The sequence below is a fragment of the Eubalaena glacialis genome, chromosome X (assembly GCF_028564815.1).
Source record: "Eubalaena glacialis isolate mEubGla1 chromosome X, mEubGla1.1.hap2.+ XY, whole genome shotgun sequence".
Classification (NCBI taxonomy): domain Eukaryota; kingdom Metazoa; phylum Chordata; class Mammalia; order Artiodactyla; family Balaenidae; genus Eubalaena; species Eubalaena glacialis.
The window spans coordinates 103,213,117-103,228,518 of record NC_083736.1 but is presented as its reverse complement, the minus strand read 5'-3'; positions in this window follow the sequence as shown (position 1 = coordinate 103,228,518).

Sequence of the window (15,402 nt, the reverse complement as noted above, 5' to 3'; positions counted from 1 at the left end):
CACTCTCCAAGAACCTTCCACAGCTAGCCCCTCAGTACTCTGTCCATAAGGACCTGTGTTATTGACCAAGAAAAAAGCACAGCTCACCAGATATTCCTTCACACCAACAAACCCTGCAGAGAAAAATATTCAAATTAAAATTTTATTTTTGTACCAAGCCCTCCCTGAAATTAAAAAAAAAATGTCCATTCTTGAAAAGGCAGGAGAAACAAACAGCCTTCACAGATTTACAAGGCCTGACCTGTAACGGGTGATTTCGGGGGCTCGGGAACTCTTTATCCCAAAGAAATATCTGCCCCCTCATGCTTTAATGCTCTTTACTAAGGAGATAGAGTCTTCGGTTCACAATTAGAAAAAAAGCTGAAGACAGAACTACTCCTGGGAGAGGAAACACACCGGTATTTTGATTAGGGTAGATCACATCATTTCATGAGGGCAGATTTTAATAAGTTGAGGAGGGAGCAGATAGAATAAAGACTAAACCTTCCCTTCCTTAGGCCACACAGAGAGTCAGTCACAGAGCAGCAAGACTTGTCTCTGTCGCTTGTCTCTGTCACTAACCATCATGCAGCCTCAAGCAAGGCCCTTCTCACTGGCCCAATGTTCTCTAATCTTCTGTGATTCTGAAATCCCACTTAATAAATTTGCCCAGGGCCAGCCCCATTTGTATTCTTATTAGTGGTAAGCACAGCAAAGTCCTTAGCTAATCCATGATGTGTGACTTTGTTTACACTTCTGTTATTAAGATTAATCACCATTTAAGGCCTTATGCCTTGATTACAGGGATCCTGTTGCTATGTAAGAACTTAAACTTACTTTTGAAATATGAAACATGTTTTCAGTTACAGCCACTCATGGTCCCAATTCAGACAAACTTTTATTTAAATAAATCATTAGCCTTGATAAGAAAATCATAATTTATGAATACACAAAGTTTTAATGTACTGATTTGTTGGTCCCTGCTTGGCCTTTATAAGTGGCATGTTGCTATACATATGCGTGGTGTTGGGTTAGGAATTATTCAAAGTAAGTGACACTGATGTAAGTCTGGCTCACTGGTAACTTATTTTCTAAGGCAGGAGTTTACTCAGCTGTTTTCAAACAGATATTCCACACTTCCTCCTGCATTTCCTTTGCTGAATTCCTGATCAGGATCCCACAACTCACATTAGTGTTGTTTGACTTCCTGGGGCAGAGATACTGCTGAGTGTTAAAACCCACAATCACACCAAGACATGTTTTCAACACTCCGCAGTATTTTAAGAATCATCTCTTGTTCCATTCCATTCCAGTTCATTCCATTTCCTTTGCCATTGTTGAGTATTTCTCTAACATGCAGGTAACTAGAAGTCCCTTCCTTTGTACTGTGAATGAAAAACGTTGCCTGCCATATCAGCAAACAAAGGATGCTGCGGCCATCAAGCCATGAGCCACTACCACAGCCCCAACAGTTAGCCCTGAGGGAACTCAGGATGGAGACATACGGGCTGCTACCCGCTGCCAAGCCCTCAGCCACCTCAGCCACCCCCCAGTGGTGTACCCTGAGGGGACTCAGGATGGGAAGAACAGGACACTGGCCCTAGATAGCTAAGGTGCATAACAAAGGAATGATTTCAATGAGCCCAGATTCTTGCATCTTCCCAAACATAGAAAAGCACTAAATTCATCAACTTGAGATATCTGGTTTTCTTTAATTAACAGTAATCTTTTGCTGTTCCAACTACCTGGTCTTTGTTGCAAAAACCCCTATGTATCCCGGCCCCTCCCTTACCTCTTTGGAGCAGTCCCTCAGAGCTATCTGAGAGGCTGCCTCCAGTCTGCCAAACAAAAAATAATTCTCAACTTTTAGGTTGTGCTTTTTTTTTTTTTAGTCAGCAGTAAATAAAAACCTGCCTTCAAACTGCTCAATTTGTTAAAGCCTTTATGATGTGGTCATTTCGATGCTAGACACATTGTTATGGCATGAGTGCCTTATACAGGGAAGTCACAAACAATCTCAACATAGAGCTATAGTAATTAGCAAGACAAAGGGCAATCTCCCTAAGGCAGAACCTTAAAGAATAAGTCACTGTTTGGGGACAAATGAGAAATAAGAGGTAGAAGGCCAGATTCAATCCAGAAACTGGTTTTCCATGAAAATCTGTAAACCTTTCCCTTCGGGGATGAAAAAGTCAATAGTTTCTTAGTGTATTGAAAGCTGGGATTATGCCTTGTAGATCTTTGCTATAATCAACACCCTACTCACAGCGAGTACTCACCAAAAGTTAGATGGTGATGGGGAGATAGCAATGATTATGAGAATGAATTCAATCACTTGTCAAAATTTATTAATTTGTGAGGACTCCTTTTCATGTTGTTTCCTCACAAAATATTTCATATTTTCTGAGATTCTGTTCCATACAATATCTGGACAATCCCAGGTGGGTAAAATTAAGGGAACATCCCATCTTTGAAATGTGACACTACTACATTAAATGGCAGTGGTTCTCAATGGGGAGGGTGATTTTGCACCATAGGGGGCATTTAGCAATGTCTAGAGACAGTTTGGTTGTCCCAAGATGGGGGTGAAACCAAGCAGCACCCTGTGGGGCCCTCCCAGGTACAAATCCTTTCTGTGCACCCCACTACCCCCCACCCCCATTCTTGTTTGTAGGGAAAATAGGCTTCATTCAGCCTCTTCCCTGAGTTCCAAAGGGCAGATTCACATTTGCTAATCAGGGAAGTAAGAGGGATGCAGAGGCAAAGGAGGAACAAGCAAGAAACAATAGTACAGCCTCCGGGCAGGGTCCTGGTTCTGCTGAAGGAATATACATAACAATACCTTTGAGTTCTTCTGCAGGAAGAAGTGGAGGATGGTGACTTCAGGCTGAGCTCAAGATCCCTGGAGCACTGCCCTGTTACCTCACCACCAACCAATCAGAAGAAAGTCACACACCCTGAAGCCTTCACCCCAAATTTTGCCTATAAAAACTTCTCCCTGAAAACCATCGGAGAGTTTGGGGTTTCTGAGCATGAGCCAACCACTCTCCTTGCTTGGCCCTGCAATAAAACTTTTTCTGCTCCAAACTCCGACGTTTCGGTTTTTTGGCCTCATGTGAGTCGGACACATGAACTTGAGTCCTGTAACAAGGGTTGTTGCTGGCATTTAAGTGAGTAGAGGGCAGGGATGCTGTTAAACATCCTGCAATGCACAGGACAGCCCCCCACAATAAGGAATCATCTGGCCCAAAATGTCAATAGCGCCCAGGTTGAGAAATCCTGCTTAATGGGGAAAAGAAAATGCCTTTGTTAGGGGAACCACTGATGGAAACCACCTGCTCTGGCCAGGCCGGATAGTAACCACTTGCATGAGTTATCTTACGACAGAAGGTCCTGGTAAGGAACGCAGAACTAACAAGCTACCACCAGAAGAATTCGGGAAAGGTCAAAAGGAGAGAGGAGACGCCAGTCTGTATGTCCTACCAACCTCCCAGAATCCTTCTCGGTGAAATCCATCTTGGCTGAGCCATGTGCGGGCCACCAGGAAGGACCCTGAGTCAGAATGACTGGCCAGAGACAATCCGGAAATTAACCCCATTACCATAAAACCCAAGACTGCCAGCCACGTGGCAGAGCAGTTCTCCTGGGTTCCCTTACCCTGCTGCTCTCCTCCCAGGCGCCCCTTCCCAATCAAGTCTCTTTGCTTCGTCAATATGTGTGTCTCCTCAGACAATTCATTTCTGAGCGTTAGACAAGAGCCCACTCTCGGGCCCTGGAAGGGGTCCCACTTCCTGCAACACCTTTCCTCTCTGGGTTCCTCATATCAGTCTCCCTTTGCCTATTACACTAAACTTCAGTCTACATATCCCACTTACTACTCTGGTCAAGGCTGTTAAGAACAGAGAAGAGACAGGGCCCCTGAATGCTTCTGTCTCAATTGCATTTTGACAGTCGTATCTGGATGGTGTTTGGATAGGGCCAGGCCATGTGAATAAAGCTCGCCTAGAAGCCAAATAGATTTGGGTTTAAATTATCCATAGTCACTTCCATTTTTGGCTTTGAATCACTTTTGCAGATGTGGCCTCTGGTTGCAATCTGCCCTGGGAGAGTTCAAACAAACATACACTCTTAGCCACCAAGTAGAAAACCTGAATATTTCCATATCCACAGAGAAGATGAGTCCCCCAGCCCCCAAGGCTGATAAGCAACCTAGGCAAGCTTAGGCTCCTACAGAAGTCAGCTTCTTAATTGCACTAGGAGATCCACTAATAGGTTTGTTCTGGAACTCGTATGGTAATGCCTCACACTTTCATGGTGCTTTTAACCTTGGAAAGGGTTTTCCTTTATACATCCTCAAGCTCTTGAAGAGGCAGGAACACGTAGAAAAAGAAATGGGTCTTATCCACCATCCACTGGGAAAGCCCCCAAATTCAAAAACACCCAGAATCCCCCTATGTTAAAGACAATTGCACTGTACACATAGGGCCTTTGAAGGAGACAGCTCGCAAGAATAGGGCTTTCTTTCCTTCTCCCTGGGCATCGCTCCTGATTGCATCCTAGGCTTGAAGTAGAAGTGTCAACTGAGCTGCAGTTTGGTCAGAGAAAGGGACATGCCCCAGAGTCTTGTCCAGAGTCACATTTCCTCCTCACTCCTCATGCCCAAGGAGGGACCAGCTTAATCACAACACAGACGTCTTTTGTTTGGGAGGCTGTACATTCGAGCTGGCTGACCACGGCAAAACTGCATTTGAATGGGAGAAAGGCAGCAAGGTTCCAGAATCGAGTGATTTTTTTTTTTTTAATCTACATCATGGGCCAATCTTTAGAAACACTTCTTCAAGTTGTTTAAAGAGTATGGAAAGGGAGGCTCCACCCTCACCCCTGCCCCCCAAACCCCCTCAGCCAGGAACACAAACTCTTCGTTCCCCAAAGCAATACTTTTCTCCAGCGCCTTGCTCCCACACAAAAGCTTAATACTCTCCAGAATACTGGGCCACCCGGGGGCTTAGGGAACCAAGGACAACAGATAAACTTGTCTTGCTTGGTGCCTCAAGGGACTTTCTCAGGGTAGCCTAGGAGAGTTGCTAGGGCTCCCACTGAACATAAATAAGCCAGCTTCACCAGCACAGCAATGGGAACACTCGGCCATTTAGGGCAGATGGTTCTTTCTGGAGCTCGACTCAAGCTCGCAGTGCGTGCTCAGGGGGTTAAGGCGACAGCGGCAAGCACAGCAGAGCTTTCTCTGAGCTCTAGGTTGTTCTGAGAACGGGCAGGGAAAAGGGTTTCAGGTACCAGCCCAGCGGCCAGAAAGGCAGAGCCCCGCACCCGCCTTTCTGGAGAGAGGTAGTGAGGGAGATAAAAGACAAAGCCGAGCTTTGGGGCTGTGCGGCCGGGCCAGGAGATGCTGCCAGCTAGCGGACCTAGGCGCCTGCAGGTTGCAGGTATGAATCTCAGCCATTTCTTCCCAGGAAGGTTCAAGAGGGTTCAGGGCGCCCGAGTACAGCGTTAGTGGTGGCAGGTGGGGAGGTGCCTCACGTGACCCGAAGGTGCAAAGATCAAGGAGGGGTCCAAGTGGCCGGTGACACCCACCCCTCCACACACACACAGACGCCACTGCCACCGCTAAGCAACTTACTCCCTCACCCTACAATACCGCTATCCATCCCCACTCCTCTTCTATCTAGGTTGGGTCTTGGATGACCGACCCTAACCCTACGGGTGAGAGGGGCAAGGATGTGAGAATTGGGCTGCGCCCCGAGGCTGCCTGCACTGGGTTACACTAGAAGGGTCTGGGATCCAAGACCCCCACGTCAGCTCCTGGCGACTCAGGGTCCCGCGCTCGGTGCCGAGGTCCTGCTGTCCACCGGCCGCTCGCCCGCGCTCTCGCTGGCTCAACTCCCCTTCCCCCGGGATGACTCGTGGCTGCCCGTGCAGCCCCGCCACCAGCGGCTCAGAGCCCGGGCTGACGCGCGGGCGTGGGGGGGGGGGGGTCACAGTCCCAAGGAGGGGCACTCAAGACAAGCGGCAAAGAGAGTCTGCCGGCCAGGCGCTCCGAGCTTCTCCGGTCCCCTCTACCCGAAACCGCGCTCAGCCCCCCAGTCTCTGTCACCACCCAGGGGAGGGGGAGGCCCGGGGAGAGCAAACGAATGAAACAGAAAATTCCGTACCGAGGGGGGAGAGATGAGACGGTGGGACAGGGCAGCGCGGGGGCTGACTTGGGGTTTCATCTGCGGCTTCCTTCCACCCCTGGCTACGGAGCTGCAGAGAAGGCAGGAGCTGCTGCCCCATCCTCCCTCTCGCTCTTTCCCTCCCCCCTCCCCGCCTCCCCCGCCCTGCCCCGCCCGCCCTGCCTTGAGCTCAGAGTGTGTGAGGCACCCGGTCCAGGCTGGGGGAGGTGAGAGGTGCTTTCGCCAACGGCAGCGGTCTCCCCCAACGCCCCCCCGCCCCCCCACACACACATACACACACCTCACAACCGCGACGGGTTCTCCCAGCTCGCAGCCACCCAAAGGAGAGGAGGAAGAGAAAAGGCGCAGAGGGAAGCCGGGAGCAGATAGAAGGGAAGGGGAAGAGCTCAGGGTTGGACATTTTTGGAGCTGGGGTGCGGAGGAGAAAAGGAGCGCGCCTCCTCGATTTTCCCCTCCCCACCCCTCTTTGCTTTTCTCTCCCCTTCGTTGTATAGCATTTTCCAGAAGCGGCAGCGGAAGGGGATAGAAACCTCTAGTCTAGAAAGATTTGGAAGGGTGGCCAGGGCTCCCGCCAGCCACCACCTAGCAGCTGGAGCTGGAGTGTGTGTCTGTGCATGGAAGAGTGCGAATGCGGGTCTCTCTGTCTCTCCCCGTGTCTTCTCTCTCTCCCCCTCACACTCCCGCGTCAGCTACCTCTGTCAGTTCCCCGTGTCAGTTTCCTCCCCTGCTCTTATTGTGTGTCAGGCTGCGGGAAGGAGCGTGTGCCTTTGAAGGGGCCCGCGTTGGGTCAGAGAGCCGGGAGAAGCGAGCGAGGACAAGGCAGGGGCGCGGGTAGAGCAGAGAGTTTCGGGGTGCTGACGAAGGCGAAAGGTGAGCAGAGCCGGCCGGCCACGGGGAAGTTTGGGGATGACTGAGAAGCGAAGGGAGAAACCACGGTAGGAGCCGGCACTTGCGCTTCTTGCCACGCCCCGCCCCTTTCCCGGTGCCCATCCGCCCACCGGCCAGGCAGCCTTGAGGCCCCGGCTGGGCTGTCCCAGGCGGTTGCTGTTGGCGCGCCGCGGGAGAACCGGTAAGGCGGCAGCACCGAGCTCCTTGGCTCTCGGACGCCAGACGACGCACATCCGAACAAATCACTTGGCCTGGGGTAAGTCGACCGGCGGCCCAGAGCCCTCTGCTTTGCTGCCGGAGCGCTGCCAAAAGGCGGCGAGGTGCGTGCGGGCTGAGTGAAGATGCCGGGATGCTGAGGGCTGGGAGGCGCTGGCTGGCTGTGGGCTAGGGTGGTGGGGAGCAGAGCGAAGCAAGCAACAGATTGTTTTTTGGACACAGGAAGAGAGATATGCTGGGGCTCTAGGGGTGTTAGGACAAGGTGGCTCTTGGCAATGTCCAAAAACATCCTTTTCATTTGGGATGTTGTCCTAAACCAGAGCTTTGCCCTACCCTTGGACAGTGATCTGAGATCAATATTGACCTGGGAGATGGGCATGGAATAAGGACACTGGCCCTTTGGCCAAAAGCCACTTTAAGATGCCGAGAGCCGGAGGTGAGCTCACCAGGGCTCAGGCACCAGAGCCCCCATTCACCTTCTTTCTGTTTTGTATCCTTCAAACTTACGAAATGGCCAGATTCATTTCCCTGGATCCTTAAAGGAACCAGGAAATACAAATAGGGAGACATCAGTCAGATCTCTGCTCCAAAGTAGACACCCCCTCTCTCCCCAAACACACACTGACTTGGACAAACAGTCATGATCATGACTGTACCCCCCCCCCCCCACACACACACACAGGTACTGAGCTGTATTTCCAGATCCTGATCTTTCTCCAAGGTCTCTAAGAGTGAAACTAGGAAAAGGGCTCTTTCCCCCTTTGCCAGCTTGGGATCTTCTTGCCATAGTAAAGTATGTGGTGATGGCTACCACAGGAAGCCAGGAAAAAAGCAGGAAGCCAGGAAAGTGGTCTGGAAGACAGGATCTCTGAACTTTACCTGAGTTTATCATATGAGTAGGAGAGACACAGGCTAATCAGTAATGCTCCCTTTAGAGATTGTGCATGTCAGCCTTGGCTTCAAATGAAAAAATATTTACTACATTGACATGGCACCCAGATCCATTTGTCTATTGCTATATATTTATCTTCATGGCATTTAGCAAATATGGCAAGTTTATATATTAGCGTTTGTAATTGTCTATTGTCGGTCTCGGGCATTTTTTTGGTGTTCTACAGATGTTGGTGTTTGGTGTTATATGATGTTTCCTTTCCTACAGACTCTTAAAAAGCTGAGATAAATGATGTCAAATGGTACCTTTCACCCAGTCTTTAACATCTGCTTATTCTAAACCAGAAGGCATGGAAATACATTTGCATAATACCAAGTTGGTCTCAAAGCAAATGTTTAGCCTAGGATAAAGGAAACCCAAAGGGTCAAGCTCTATTTGCCAGGTTGAAGGAAAAACTGAATGCCACTTGAAATCTGTTTTGGTCCCTGGAAGATGCTGTTTTCATGAAGTTTTACCATAGATAGATAGATAGATAGAAAGATAGATAAGTTTTACCATAGGTAGATAGATAGATAGACAGAGAGGCAGATAGATAGATAGAGTGAGTGTGACACTGCTTTCATAAAGTTGTAATATATGTGGTGTGTGTGTATTTTTTCAAGGACTCAGATCAACTCCATACAATCTGGGCTCTGTGCTGCTGTAGCCAAGTGGGGAGTATTTGAATTTGTGCTTCCAAAGCATCTAGGCTCTTCTGTTAAACTTTCTATTTATTATTATGTTACCAGAATACAATGAATTACCTCTTTGCAAGTCAGCAAATGAGAGAAACAGATTTTGCATTAAGTGAACTGTTTATGTTGTATCAGGCAATTTGTTCTAATGCTCACTGCCGAGAGACAGGATAGAACAAGGATTACTCAAGTAGGAACTGAAAAGGTGCCCGTTCTGTTACTTTTGTAGGCAGTCATAAGCAAATATCTTCTTAGGTTAAAATTACACTTTCCCATAAATAGCAAAGACCAGGTTGCAGACAGGTAGGAAAGAATCAGCAGCTTCATACTAGGAGAAGAACTGAAAGTGTCAACAGGGATGAAGCCTAAGGTATAGGTCTTTGCTCTGTCCTTGGTGATGTGAGTATCTGGCTGCTGCAGTGGGTCCTGGTCCACGGTTCCTCAGGGGACAAGGAGATGGGCAGTTCAGGGATACAGAGCCATGTAGTCCTCAGCTGTGTTGACACACATTCACCTGGCTTTAGTGTATGCTCTAACGCAGAGACCTGGACCAGGTAACATCTGCCATTTCTACCAGCTATAAGAGCTATAGCACTATGAGTCCATTCTTTCTAGAATTAACAACTGAAACCAGAATGACACATAGAACCACAGTGCTTAGAGAAGGCCAGGCCAGAAAATTACAGATGCAGTGGGGATGAAGAGGAAAAGGATAGGACAGAACCCAAAGATGTTTTGAAACACGGAAAGAAAACCATCCAGGTGTTTGCTTTCTGTTGCTTTGGCTGGGGATGGAATTAGTCCAGGAAATTGATTAAGAAGTGAAGCACCCTAAAATTGCCTACGATTTGCCTTGTAAACACTGCAAACAGTGAGAGAATTCCTTAGAACCTGAGAATGGGGAGCCCTGAAATACCTTTTCACTTTTGCCATCGCATTTCACTCCTTGGCATATTCAATTCCAATCTATGAGCCATTCAGGTGCTTAATTATCGAATGGGTAATTTCAAACATGTCATGCTATTGCCCTCCAGCCTGCTTCCAAATATTCTACTTTGTCTTTTGCCATGACTCCATCACTGAAAGAGAGGGACCAGAATATTTCTGCCTGCTTTACTTCTGCCAAAGTTTCTTGTTTTCAGCTAAGTACACAAAGTCGTTCAGAAGCCTCCTGTGAGCTGGTGGGGAATAAGAGGGGCAGGACCTTTCTCCCCAGTGTGCCCTGTGCCACCGGCCTGATCTGCCCTGGCTAGTTTCCAGATTTCTGGGGAGGGGTACGACAAGGTTTGCAGCCTGCAGACAGAAATGATGCCTCATTCTAGGCAGAAGTTGTAGCTAATCAACCCCAGACCAGGGCTAAGCTGAGGCTAGCCACTGAGTCGAGAGCTTAGTAGCTGAGGTTTCCATAGTATCATTCTTTCTAAACTCACATAGCTTCCCTTCTGTTGGTGGGTCTCTCAAGCCCTTTGTCCAGTGAGACCAACCAACCCATCCCAATAGCAAGGAAGGAGTCCTGAATGACCCAGCTGTGGTCTCATAAGCAAACATGTACACCATACTCAACTGAGCAAGAAGAGATAATTTTAATAGTAATAATAATAAAAGCTGGTGGGACAAAGCAAAAATTGCAGTTCGCTGGGTCAGGGAACTCTGCAAGTTCCCTCGGTTTGGTTGTCCATCACTCACTGTGGAGTTGATGCTGGTAGCCCATGCAATTGCCCCAGCTTTTTGCCTTAGCAAAGGCAAGGAAAGAGCTGATGGTAGGAAATAAGCAGGGATCTTGGCAGGGTCCAATCCCCTCATTTCTCCTATAAAGAAATTGAGGCCCAGAGAGTAGAAATGACTTCCCCAAAACATAGAACTAGCTAGTGACAGAACCAACCCAGGACTGCCTGCTGGTACTGAATATATTTCCTAAAGCTCTCTGAAGATCTTTCCAAAAAATTAAGAGGTAACAAAAGCCAAGTTTATCAAGATCACAGACCTCTACTTCCATCCCGTATTTATATATTCATACTTATATGTTTATTGCCATATCTTTGTGCCTTGCCTTCTCACCCACCATCTGCCCCCAGCACGTGTGCGCGCGCACACACACACACACACACACACACACACACACACACACACCCCTATCTTGCTAGCTAAGGAAACATGGCATATGCCTATAGCCAGTATATTCAGGTGGAGGGCAGAATTAAACATGACAAAGATTTAGCTGCTCACACTTATCTGATCCATACGGCTCACACCACCAACAGCAAGACATCTAGAAAACCCAGTCTCTGCAGCTCCCTTTTAGCTTTGAGGAATGGAAGCTGGTAGAATCTAGTAACTATGGTTTAGGCTTTGTATACTTAGAATTGGCACCCATAAATATGTATGCATACACACACACACACACACTTCCTGAAAAATTAAAACAAAGGAAATAGAAAAGAGAAGGCAGATGATTTTCATAGTAAAGTATGAGAAGAAGGAAGGTTTGCAGGGAGGGTGTTTCCTGCCTCCATTCTTTAGCCCTGATGCCTGGTTTCCATTAATCCCACTGTAGTTTCTTTTAGGATCTGAGAAAAGACACCAATGAAGACATGTCTATTACAGCCCAGAAGAATGATATGAAAAACTTTCACATTATAGGGAGAATATCACAAGGATAGGAAAGAGGCTAGAATGAGTGGGCTAAGGCCTTGCTACTCCAAGTGTGGTCCCCACACTGGTAGCACCACCATCCCCTGGCAGCTATTTATAAATACAGAATCTCAGACCCTTCCTCAGACCTACCGAATTAGAATCTGACATTTAAGAATATCCCCCAGTGATTTTTTTGTATGCTAAAGTTTGAGAGGCACTGGCTAGAGCTTATCCCAAAAAGCATCAGAAAGTCATTTGAAAATAAACAACTACCTACTGGGCATGTAGGGACAATTCATGCAGCTTATAATTTAAAAAACTAAAAATATGAACTTTCCCCAGGTCCACTTCTCTCTGTATTCAGTGTAAAAGCCTTAAGGGTGGGCAAAAGAGTTGACTGAAAGGAAGCCACCAGGGCAGGTTGAGTCCCTATCACAATTTGAATCTCTCCTGCCTCTTCTTCCTTTGCATCTCTCTCTGCTTTCCTCTTCTGCTTTTAAGAGCCCACGTGATCATATTGGGCCTACCTGGATCATCCAGGATAATCTCCTTATTTTAAGGTATTCTAATTAGCAACCTTAACCTAACACATTGACAGGTTCTGGGGATGTGCTGACATATTTACAGGGCCATTATGTTGCCTACCATAATTTTCTATGTGTTGAGTGCTACAAATACATTATCTTAAATAACAGGGCCATTACGTTGCCTACCATAATCTTCTATGTGTTGAGTGCTACAAATACATTATCTTAAATAATCTTCACTACAGTCTCTAAATGATAGGTATTATTACTCCCATTTAACAGATGGGGAAACAGGATCAGGCAAGTTAAGTGGTATGCCTGATATTGTACAGCTAGTAAACGGTGGAGGCAGGATGGGAACATAGGTGTCTCTTCCTCCAAATCTTGCATTTTCCCCTTAGCTTGCATTATAATGCCTCCTCATTATCCGAAAGCTCTTTCAATTGTTATTTTTGTTTTCCTTGTTGCTGTCTGTTGTTATTTTGTTTTGTGTTTTCTCTTTTATATTTAAATTTTTGAATAGGTAATTTATGTCCATTGTTTGAAAATCAAAATATATAAAAGGGTATTCAGTGACAAGCCTTGCTTCCACTGTTTCCCATCTACTTGGTTGCCACCACCCCTGCCCCATTTTATGTTTTCCCCTCTAGAACTTCTGAATGAAAATATAAGAAACTATGAATTGATGTGCAGAAAGGTTTTTACATCATAACAAAACCTCTCAAGCTACAGCCCAAATCCATTTTGTCCTTTTGCTGCATTCTCAAGACAACACAACTTTGGAAGAACTAACACCTGTGTTAAGGGACAAATCTTTGGGCCAATCAGTTATGCAAGCAATTGGTGACCACGCCCACTTTCTATAACGCTTTATAGTCCCACTGACCCCATGGTGCTCACCTGAATACTCTGTACATCATATAACCCTAATGCCTCAATATTTTTATATATCCCACCAATTTTATCTGAACATTCCAGAATCCTGGAATTCCAGGAAGCACAAACACAAGAGGAGAGGGGTGGGGGAGGGAGAGGGAGAAAGGAGAGAAGTGTTCGCAGTGCACACTGGGGGAAAAACATTAAAAATTCATGAAATATAGTTATCATTACCCCACAGAGTAACAAGGGGATCATATTTTAGTATAAATAAGCCCAATGTCTTATTTATAAATAATCTTTTAAAAATTGACACAGCTTTCCATCTAACTTGCAAAAGAACGTGGAACTTTTGCATAGTTGTAAACACTGAAACAGACTACCATATAGTTGGGTAGCATGTAATATATCAACAGGCAGAGAAAAAGATGACAAGTTTGGTTTAAACAAAGAATTGAGTAAAACTGCTAATAAAATCAATACGCCACGGTTAATTATTTCTGTTATCCGTGCTATGGACATTGTAACTTAAGAACTGCTTCTTCCCAACATATCAATTGCATGCAGTATATACTTGCCTTCTCATAGCACAAAATAGAACATCTTATCATCCTTTTTTTGTTTAAACCAGTGTTTTTCAAAATGTGGGCAATGATTCATTAATATACTGTGAAATCAGTTCAGTAGTTCATCACTATTTTTAAATAAAATAGATTAATAGAGAAAAGTGTGAATCACATGTAGTAAGAGTAAACATTGTTTCATGAAACTTTTGTTCAGTACCGTATGTATGTGAGTCTGTGAGTGTGAGTGTGTGGTGAACGTATGTGTGTGTATGTGCACGTTTGTGTGTATGTTGGATCCTATGTAAATTTTTTTTTGCTGTGGGTTACTGTCAAAAAGTTTGATAAATATTGCTTTGAATTATTGGAACCACTGACCAGATATTATAAATAATCCTTATAAATAAATGAATCTCTGCCTAAACATAAAAACCTTGGTCTTCCTGAACTATTAGGGAACTCTATGCTATCCTTTGGCGTTGTAGTACCAAATCTGTGGCAATGCCCGGAAAGCAACAGGGATCCAAAGAAAAACTTAAAAATCCAATAAAAATGGGAATGCTTTCTCTCTGTGATGCAAGAACATCTGGGGATTTATGACATCTGGATTTGGAACTGAGCTTCCCAGTTGTCACTTCCACTGCCATCTCTTAGATACAGTGGCTCAGGGGCCCTGGCCAGTACTGAACATCACCTGAAAGTCTGTAGCTTACATAAAATATTTTACCTCAAAAGCCACTTTATGCTATAGACTGTGCTGACATCTTCACAAAGTGGTCATCCCCAGAAACATTTCCTAGGTTGGTACCATTTAGTCTAATAAATACCAAGCAATAAAGAAAGGTACGTTTGGGGATAAATCAAGGAAAGAGCTGATGAAGTGGTGATGTATAAGTAAAGGTTTTCCTAGGACTGCAGAAAAGAGGATTTTCACATTTGTCATAGGATAATTATACCAGGGAAGAGAAAAATGAGAGAGCGAATGGGGGGGCGGGAAGAAAGAGAGTGTTAATTAGTAATTAAACAGTCGAATCCTCCAAGGGTTAACTGAGCCCCTACTGTCAATCACTTGACAGGTGTTCACTGAGTGTGGACTAGGTGGAAGGCACTGTGGGATAGAAATGTGCATGCCCACCCTTTCCCTCTAGGAGCTTACAACATGATCAGGAGTGAGTTGGATGAAGTAAAATCGTGGCATGGCTGAGTAGGACGCTGTGGTTTAATCCATTCATGGAAATCTACGCAGGCACATCTAAGAGACAGAACTGGGAAATTAGGTTGTGGTAAGTCTGTGGAGAGCTTTATATGTTAGGATGTGGCTAGATTTAATTTAATGTATGAAACAGAGATAGCAATGGATTTTGAGATAAGAAATGAAATAATGATAGCAATGTTTGGGGATGATTATCCTGGAAATGGTATGCAGGAAGGATTGATGGAGGAGCAAGCAATGGCAGGCATACTGGTTAGGAAGCAATTATAGAAATCTAGGCATGAGGAGTAAGTGGCACTGTGGTTGAGTATTGAATCTGAGTCCAAACCCAGTGTGGTGTGATTCTAGCTCTGCCACACTGAGCCTTAGTTTTCTCGTCTATGAAAAGAGGATACTAAGAAGACCTACCTCATAGGAATGATATGAGGATAAAATGAGTTAATACATATAAAGTACTTAGCCCAGTACCTGGCCATAGCAAGCACTTGATCCGTGTTAATGGTTATAGTTTTTATTACTGTTGTTGTTACTGTAGTAGTGGGCCTGGAAAGGAGGGGCTGTGAAAGACACCATAAGGAACAGTAAATATATTATGGTGAATCGTTGTATATGTGTGATGAAGGTAGTCAAAGATGACTGCAAGTTTTGTCCAGGTAACAGACAATGATGATGCCATAAGGAAATGTGAAGGT